We start from the raw sequence: 10,437 nt of genomic DNA, 5'->3' as shown, positions 1-10,437 counted from the left end.
AGATGAGAGATAAAGACCTAGATTTTGGAACGTGCTATTCTTCATTGAGTTTTTATTTGTTATCAATATTATTTTGCTTTAAACTGTATCATTTCCTATCCTGAACATAATTTTGATATATACTATATATATTATGTCGGTATGTAAACCTTGAATAACTTTGGCATTTATCAACCGATTGACTTGAATAAAAATGTGTTTAAAAAGACAATTCAGTGAATCGCTTCACACCGAAACAACGCGCCGAAATAATGATGCTGTTAATTGAAAATAGTCGTTCAACTCAACGTGCATATCGTCGAAAATATCGTGGCCAACAAGCACCGTCCGACAACACTATTCGTCGTTTCGAATTTTCTTGAGCACGGGGCAGTAGGAGAACGTCCACATGCCGTTCATCAACACTCAAGACCAGTTGGTTGAAGCGATAAGAGAGAGTGTTGCCGAGAACCCATATGTGCCGTATCGTCACTGCGCTCAGCATTTTGGCGCCAGTGAAACCACTTTGCGGCGCATTTTGAAGGATGATTTGCATTTGCTTCCGTATAAAGTGCAATTGACTCAAAGGACATTACCGACAGACTGTTTACGTCGCTTGCAATACGGCCAAACAGTCGCTCGAATGGCTGACATTAAACCTGATTTTTGGAAGTAAATTTTTATGACCGACGAGGCCCATTTCACACTCTCTGACGCCGTAACAAACAAAATTGCCACCTTTGGGAAACGGAAATTCCACACGACATTTATGAAACACCATTACATGGCCAAAAAGTGACTGTTTGGGCCGGCGTTTGCGCCAAAACCATCATCGGGCCATTTTCCTTAAGGGAAGGCGAAACAGTCGATAGGAATCGATATCGGTGGATGTTGGCTCATTATGTCTGCCCATAAATGTGTGAAAAAGGTCTGGCCGGTTACAGGTTTCAACAAGACGGTGCGCTATGCCACACTGCAAATCAAATAATGCAGTTTCTGCTACGAAAATCCCCTAGATGTGTGATGCCAAAAAAAGTGCAACATCGCAAGGCTAAAAGAAGACATATACTTATTAAAGATTTGCTATTTGCGGATGATGCTGCCTTTATTGCGCACTCCGAGTAAGAACCTCAACTTTTGATAGATCGGTTTTCAACACCGTGCAAAATTTTTTAAATGGTAATAAGCTTGAAAAAACTGTTGTTTTAAGACAAGACACAGATCAGAGGCCAGAAATTAAAGTTTATAGTCAAATACTACAGGTCTGTTCAAAGTTTTGTTACCTCGGAGTCACAGTTTCTGGAGATTGTTCGTTAGACCAGAAGATAAACTGTAAAATACGAGAAGCGGCTACCACATTTGGAAAACTCCAAAACAGAGTTTGCAAAAATGATAAACTTACGATATTTACAAAAGCACAAGTTTATCAAGCCTGTGTACTCAGTGCGCTCCTATACAGCGGTGAAACCTGGCTAACTTACAGATAACAAGAAAAATCAACGCTTTTCATTTGCGATGTTTGCGACGTATTCTTGGCGTGACGTGGCAGAACAAAGTGACAAATGCAGATGAAATAACCCGTACTCAGGTGTCTTCGGCGATGGCGATCTTAAAAGAAAGACGCCTGCGATGGCTCGATCATGTGAGTCGAATGAAGGATGGCCGAATCCCGAAAGATATTATGTATGGAGAGCTTTGTGACGCTAAAAGATCCCACGGTGGTCAGCGATTGCGATTAAAGATGTCTGTAAATGTGACATAAAGACTTTTTGCATTGACGCTGATTATGGGGAAGATTTTGCCAGGGACAGAGATGTGTGGAGAGGAGCCGTAAAGGAGGGAAAAACGGCACTCGACGACCTCTGGCTGGAAAGTCTGAGGCTTAAAAGACTGCGAGGAAGACAGCTACCTACTGGAGCCCCCCCCCCCCACAACCCGGATGTGTGAGAGATGTGGCAGACTGTGCTGGTCCCGTATAGGACTATTTTATAAATGCAGGGGCAATGGGCCTTAAGGCAATTTCTTCCTATCACCCTAACCGTTCAGTTTGAGAAAATTACAAGTACATAGATATCTTAACGGAATACAATTTTACATAACAATTTAAAACAAAAATTAACTAAAAAAATTACACTTATAATTTAAAACAAAAATTAGCTTTAAAAAATACACAATACTATGAAAAGAGGAGAGGAGATGTGATGGGATGGAAAGAAGAAGGAGGAAGAAACAACTCAAACATTTAGATAGTGACATTTCAATCTTGATTTTAATGTAAATAAAGATATACGCGTACATCTATACATTTTTTATGCATCTATTTTATTTCTTATCCTCAACATTTGTTTTATTTAACATAACTTGCAACAAACAAACATTTTGTTTTGTGTGTGCATGGGTGTCTTGATACTAATAATACAAAAAAATATTTTGACTTAATTAACTTATTTTGTACAAACTGTTTTTTTACCTAATTAAATAAATAAATAAATTACTCAAAATGAACAGTACAATAAACGTCAAGGTGATCGAATCTATAATTCAGACGTGCTGACGTATCACCTATTAAACTAGCTAGTTAATTTTTTTCTTTTCTTTATGAAGAAAAAAACATATCAAAATTTAAAATAATGGTCAAGTTATTATTAGAACACACATAACAATATGTATGATATGTGTGCCCTACTTTAAGATTTAAATAAAAATATAAAAAAAACTATTATATATTTAACATAAATCTGCCTGTGTTCGCATTCATCCGCACAAAACTGTAGGTAACGTTTATAATTTCTTTAATATTTCGCAGCCCGGTTCGCACTTTCGATATCTGTTATCACTATCGATAAAGAAGGAGCGTAGATAGCCTGTGAATGAAGCTATTGTGTGCATCTGTGTGTTATCGATCTGATACTCTGGCTGCCGTCCAATAGCCATCTGGCGAAACGGCCTAAGTGCACAGAGAAAAGCGAAATGCGTCAGCTGGGAAGCGAACAGTCAACTAAAGTACATAAGTAGCCGGCAACCATTACACTATCAAACCATCCACTCATCCACTGAGCCAAAGCACCAACAGAGGAATAGATATTTTAAATTAGAATATTATAACAGAGATGGAAAATCATTTTTTTGAGAAGGTAATATGGAAATCTAGTCATTAACAGAACTTATGACTAATCATTGGCTGGTTTAAGTGATAGCTGTACACACTGTGTAACATTCACTATTCTGCCCAAATGTGAACATCCACATTTCTTCAGAGGGAAATATCACATACTACGAATACTGATAAAAATATATGAAATGGATTTAGAATAATAAATTGTATTTTCAAAACCAATATGGATATTATGGAGAAATTTTTCATACATCAATTATTGAACAAAACTTTTTTTTAAATACGTCGCTAGAAAAACGCAACATGTTTGGCTTTTAACAGTTCAAGATTCGTGACTATATTTCTAACAAATAAGTATGGTCGGAACAAATAAACATGAATTGTGACGTATTGGGGGCATGGCCAATTGAATGACCATTTCTGCGGCAATTCAAAATTCAAAATTAAAAAATATTTTCTATGCTAATAATGCTAAGCAAAAAAATATTATTTTTACAGGCAGTATTTTATAGACCTTTATTACTTTGAAAATGTAAAAAAAAGCTGATGTTTCCGTATTTTTGTGAAATTAAAGAAAAAGTGGTAAGTTTACACACTGTGTGACATTCACCATTTTTCCTATGTTTGAACATCAATCCGTTGATTTTTGTATGGTAAAAGAAAAGTAGATATTTTCTTTTAGAAAACAGAAATATTAGCGTTCTTGTGGATTAACCAACCGCTTAAATTTTGGGACTATTTTCAACCAGTTGTAGATAACTCACTATTAGAAAGGGGAATCAAGTTGGGGTAGAGTGGGGTTCGTACCTTGGAACTCTGATCCGTGAGCCCGCAACACTAGCCACGAGGCTACAACCCAATTCAAGATGACCTAAGAGTAGATTTTCTTTGACATGTATTTGCCCTAATACAAAAGCCCGATAGATATATTGCTGACATTTAATTTAGGGATTTAAATACTCCGCATTTCTTATATTCTATTTTATTTTATAAAACAAATATAGTTTAAACACCGAGTAAAAAAGCAATTATCGAATTAGATATTTATCACTTAACAGCGAAATTAAATGCCATATTACTAAAAATTAAAAACGATGTACACATTTAAAATTAAATGATCCTATTTTTCACTAAAGTTAAAAAAAAATTGTGTGCTCAAAGTTTACGTGAAAAAGAATGCACGAAAAGAATTATGCTGAGCAAATATTTATAATTTGTGGCTTAATTTGGCCAGCAGTTATGCAAATTTATACAAAATACGTTAGAGGCAACCATTATTCTGTTTGACAAGTTTCTTGAGTAATCTTAGAGATTTGAAGCTAATTGCTGATGTTAAATTTACAAATATTTGCTAAGGTATATTTTATGCATATAATATCGTCAGCGTCAGTTTCATGCAAAAATTAAGAATCTCCAAAAAGTTAGCATAACTGTAAAAACATTTAAAACAATGTAACTGTCAATTAGTGATAAATATAAGTATAATATGCAAATAAACTTGCATTTAATATAAATGGGTTTACGTGGTTTAAATCACTTCCGAAAAACCTTAAGTGCAATTTGTAATTTAGGATTATGTGTAAATTATATGTAAGTGTGTAAAGTGGCCACTTAAACCAGCCAATGACAGGTCATAAGCCCTGTAAATGCCTAGACTTCCATATTCCCTTCTCAAAAATGTTTTCCCTCTCTGTTGAAATAAATTTAAATATGAACAACTCCCAAGGGAGGAAATCCAGCCTGTCTGCCAGCATTTGGACACAATCAAACATTGTACAATTTGTAATTTTAACTTTAAATGCAGGTTGCGAAAATTCATTGCTTGATATCAGACAGCAATATTTACTGAAGGCAGCGGTGGTAACTCATACTAACAGCGATGCACACCCATTAGTTTCTGATCATTATGAGCCTCAGAGTTCCAATGGAGATTTGATTTCTCGTCAAATGGTTAGAACTTCTTTATCACAGAGACAGTACTCCTAGATAGGAAACATACAAAAACCATACTTACAATAAAAAGTTAGAAAGAATACATCGTAAATTCTTTAGATTTATCAACTACAAACTTAATGTACTCACTAAAAATATTTATTACGATTATTTATCGTGTACACTAAATATGTCTACTCTTTACAAAAGAAGAATTACAAATGATTTATTAAATTTATATAAAAAAGCAAATGGCGTATTGACTATGCTCGGAATCAACTAGCATTATCATCATAGAAGTACCTGTTTGAAATACTCGGCAGCTAACTTTATTTTTTCTTATCTCCTGGCAGTCGTAATTATTATGTCAATTCACCAATACCTAAATTACAACGGCTATGTAACGAGTATGGCGAAATTAATATATTTCGTTTGTCTTTATATATAATTATAGTTTAATTATTCTAAAGGCTTTAAACTAATGTGCATAAAATTTCTTAATATAATTCTTTATTTACTAAATTTTACTAAATGTTTCTTTATTATTTAATGTATCTCTATCTATAATACGTATATGTGTGTGTATATACATATATGTATATAAGTGTATGCGTATATGTAATGTATATGCAAATGGTCGGCCTCGTGGTGTAATGGTCAGCGCGTTTGCCAACCATGCAAGAGGTCTCGGGCTCGATTCCCGACATGGTTGATATGAAGTATTTATTTAAAAGGGTGTTTTTACACTAGAATATTTCGTAGTCCCTGGACTAAAAATGATCAAGATACGCTGCGATTGGTGTACCAATGCAGTGCCCTAGGCGCCATTAGGTGCGGAAAGGGAATGTTGTTGTTTTTGTTAATATGCAAATGCAAATATATCAAATATCTTTCTGTATACCTATGTGGGTACATTTCCTTATTATGACTTTTTATTGTTTCTTTTATTCTTTCTTATTTTATTCTTACTTTTAACTTCATTTGCGTACTTATATCACACTGCTGCACTTGAATGTATGTACCAATAAATGTAAAAGCCCAAAAAAGGGCGTATAAATAAATAATTAAAAAATAATGTCAGAACCGTGGAAATGTTGACAGAGCCCCAATTTAAAGAGGTTGTTGACTGCTTTCCTCAGTGAAATTAGTCGCAGATAGTGTGAGGAGTTAATGATAGCTGATAAATGGCCACCACGACATGGTCTTGTTTGAATGTACCATACATAACATAGGATTATATAATTCCATACTTATATTATACATGCGTAAGAGTGTTTGTATGCTTGTGTTTCCTTCACGTCGCAATCGAGCAACCGATCAACGTGATTTTTTGCAAAAACATTTCCTCGTGAAAATTCTTATTGTTGAACGACAGAACTAATTTCTAACTAATGCCACGCAAGCTAAGCCGCGGATAAAAGCTTGTAATATGATAAATAAATAAATAAACTAATCTATTCTTTTCAAAAATTGCAGATAGGGAACTTACTCATGAACCTGATAATATCAATTATTATAACCGCAAAATGAAAATGGTAAATAATTGTGCTATTTCCCATTATTATTTCAAATTATTAATTGTTTTATTTTTGTTTTCAAAATTATAAAACGGTTATATTAACAAAAGTAAAACGCCGTTTTAAATTATAGCTACTTAAGAAATGGATAAATGGCTGAGAATTTATCTGCGATGTATTTTATGAGATAAAGGATAACAAAAATTATTTGGTTATGTGGAACTTATGGATTACGAAAGAATGGTAAAACATGTTATCATAGGACGGGGCACGACAAAAACGATTTGGGAAAACAGATAATCCAATCAATAATATTTTGAGTGTGTCCAAATATTTGTAGACAGAAGACTGGAACATCACTAAAATCAACAGATGAAAGAATTGAAGAAATACGGATATTCAAATATTGGCAAAATGGTGAATGTTATACATTGCGTATAGTGGCGCACTTAAACCAACCAATGACAGGTTATAAGCCCTGTAAATGCACACTTCCACATTTCCTTCTCCAAAATGTTCTCAATCTCAGTTGTAACGTATCGAGGACAATCCGAAATCTCACACTTGTTTATTTTCAAAAGCAGGAAGCAGACACAATCAATGGGCATTAAATCTGTAAAAAGATTTATAAAAATGGAATAAGCTTGAAATGCATATCAGAATAGAAATGTGGCGTTCTATTATTTTTGCCTACACTTACAACTATAGGAAAATGGTATGATAAAAGACGTAGTAACAATTCATTTGTTACTCGTAATAATCTCCGTAGACCAATAAGGAAGTATCACGTACGACCGATAAAAAGATATGAAATTAATTTAGAATAATTAATTGTATTTCCAAAATCAGTATGGATATTGTGAAAAAATCTTTTCAAATGTAACTTTAAAAAAGAAAATAAAAAAAAAATGTTCCTGGAAAAACTCGAAATGTTTGGCATTGATAGTTGTGACGTCAAGATTCGTGACAATGTTCTATAAAAATAGCATAGTTTGGAACAAAGTTGATAATGAACATTAATCGTGACGTATTTGGGGCGTGACCAATGCAATGACCGTTTTTTCAGGTTTTTTAAAATTAAAATTTTTAAAATATTTTTTATACAACTAATAAGTAACGGAAATTCTTTTTTACCGGACGGTATTTCATAGAACATTATTACTTTTAAAATGTAATTTTAAAAAAAGTGAAATTTCTCCATTGCTGACCAAAATAAAATCGAACCAAACCGAGTTAAAATCAGTTTTAAAATTAATTTAATGCATCGAATTTTAACCAAAAGTTTAAACACGTGATTACAAATACAGGAAACACGCCGATTATGAACAATTACCTCTTAAATTTAACGGCTTAAGCGTTAATTGCATACAATAACCGGTTTCGAATGAGCACGGCAATGCAACAAAAACAAATACTTTTACAACTACATTTATTCAAACGTAATTTAGGTTCGAATATTCGAATGTGCAATCAATTACCTTTGGATATCATTAATTCAAGTGATATCTTAGCCTTGATAAGTGTTTAAATTATATTTAAATCGCTAGGAGAGGCCAGAGTTGTCTATCACAGAAGCATTTTTCCTGCTTAGCCTGCTAAAAACATGTTATCAAAATTCAGTATTTCCGCTATTAGAAAAAATCAAGAAATGAAAAAAAAAGAGCAGTGAAATATATCAAAACAAACTTTGTTTTTATTAATTTTTTTCAACCGACCGGTTTAAAAGCCACACGAGCTTCTTTTCAAGGTATAATTTACTGATGTATCTTACCCTTTTTTATTTTAACAGTGCATACTAAATATCAAATCTAAACATATGGAGCTAATAATTCGAGTCTTTTTGTCGTGTAATTATTGTTAAGATAGAAGGTGTGGAGTGAGATAGATACTATCTTCAAAACTAGACAGGAGTGGACTAAATGCAATATTGTTTATTTGTTTTTTTTTCTTATTATCAATAGTTTTTTTAATTTCTAAGATTTCCAAGTAGTCTAATTTTAATATTTTATTTTTACATAAAGATTTGTTAATCCTTAGAAATTAAAAATGGGATTAATAATAAGAAAAGTTTAAAAATAACCAAACAATTTTAATAATAATTTTAAATTAATATTTCCTTTAGTAAAAAAAAATGTCTCGAGTTAAATAAACATAATGAAGTATCATGTTGTGTTTCCGTTTAAACGGGAAAAATGTGTTATTATAGCGACAATTATGAGTTCACAATACTCTTTTTAACTTACATTTTTTGGCCCAAAGGCAAAGTTGTTATTGAGTTAAGGTTTTTTCAGCGACGCTGAGCGACAAAATTTTGTATGGAGTGCCGCGCTGGAGTGCCGCGCTGGAGTGCCGCGCGAGCAGCGCAGCTGTAGTGCCGTTCGTTTTATCCAAAACAGAGAAAATAATATTTCGTCTTGCTGCGACGCGCCGCGCAGTGCCTCGCAGTAACGCTCTAGTGCTGTTTAACCTTTACGACTAAAGTAAAATAACGATTAATGCGTTTTTCTTTTACTTTTTTAATGCAACTTACATCTTCCATTTTGACAAAAATCAAACTAAAAAACTTCCATGTTTATATAACATTATAATGTTTGTAATACTAAACATTTTTAATTCAATTAAATTAATTTATCTGTTTTTTACCAATCCTTTGTAACTTCCACCTACGATTTATTAAGTACTTTATAATACAAAAAAAATAAAAATATTTTGTAGATCTAAGTTAGGTGGGTACTTAAAAAAACGACAAAAATTAAACACTTAATCCACTTAGTCCAAAAAAATGCTTTTAGTAGTATAAGTATGTATTTTTTATTTTTAACCCGAATTTTACTACAAACCTAAGTATCTACGAATCAGATTATAAAAATACCCACATAAAAAACCTGTTTCACCAATAATAACATGATGTTTATACCACGCTATGAGCAAGGTCAACAATCGAACGGTTCTCTTATATTGAGTCATTCAAAAGTATTCCTGTGTTTGCCGCCATATTCTGTCTGAATAAGTACATACTACCTACCTACTTTATAGAATCAATTAAAATATTCTAATTATGAATACGAGCCAGGTGTCTAAATAAATAAATCGATCCATGTTACAGGGGCACAAGTCCATATACTCAAAGCTTAAGAAAATCTATAAAAACTGTCTCTCCAATTTTTCAAAGGAACCTGTCATATTGTTAATTAATAATCTTTATATATTTAATAGTGCTATGAGTCGGCTGGTGAAGATCTGGAAGAATCGCAGTATAACCATTAACACTAAAAAGAGACTGGTGAAGGCCTTGGTTATCTCAGTGTTCATGTACGGTGTGGAGTGTTGGACACTGAGGGAATCTGAAAAGAAAAAAATCGAAGCTTTCAAAATGTGGTGCTGGCGGCGAATGCTGCGGATTCCGTGGACGGCCAGACGTACGAATGCATCGTTTCTCCAGGAACTGGACATAAGAGAAATACTAATATCCATGTGCGAATAAAGAATCCTGCAGTTCTTTGGGCATATTTCCAGGGGAAACTTTAATAGTTTGGAGAAAACTATTCTCCTGGGAAGTGTCGAAGGGACAAAGTCGCGTGGACGTCCACCGACAAGATGGAGCGGCACAGTCACTGAGTTATCAGAATCATCACTGACGAATGCCTAGAGAAGAACACAAGACCGTTCCAGATGGAGGGAGACTGTCCACAGACGAGCCATGCCTGGAGTCAGGCGTAATCACCATCCTCAGACATGAGGCACGGATTGAAGAGAGATATATAAAATTCCTCTGTACGTGTGATGTCACTTCACTCCTCCTAAACGGCTTAATCGATTTACGTGCGGGTTTCAAAGAAATGTAGATCTTTTCTTCAATCTAACATGTAAATAGAAGTTAGGAGCATAAATGTT

The 10,437-nt window shown here is 33.7% G+C and overlaps 1 long non-coding RNA gene across 1 annotated transcript; it reads right to left on the bottom strand.

Moving 5' to 3' along the window:
- Positions 1-2,690: 2,690 nt before the first annotated feature.
- On the bottom strand, positions 2,691-4,505 carry LOC148271798 (uncharacterized). The gene is made up of 2 exons (XR_015825015.1): positions 3,591-4,505; positions 2,691-3,514 (listed from the first exon to the last, which is right to left on the bottom strand). It is a non-coding gene; the product is annotated as an uncharacterized LOC148271798 (long non-coding RNA).
- Between the last annotated feature and the right edge of the window lie 5,932 nt (positions 4,506-10,437).

Source organism: Micrasema longulum, unplaced genomic scaffold (genome assembly GCF_059751315.1).
Source record: "Micrasema longulum isolate JH-2025_06_02 unplaced genomic scaffold, ASM5975131v1 h1tg002641l, whole genome shotgun sequence".
Taxonomy (NCBI): domain Eukaryota; kingdom Metazoa; phylum Arthropoda; class Insecta; order Trichoptera; family Brachycentridae; genus Micrasema; species Micrasema longulum.
This window is presented reverse-complemented; position numbering and strand designations above follow the sequence as displayed.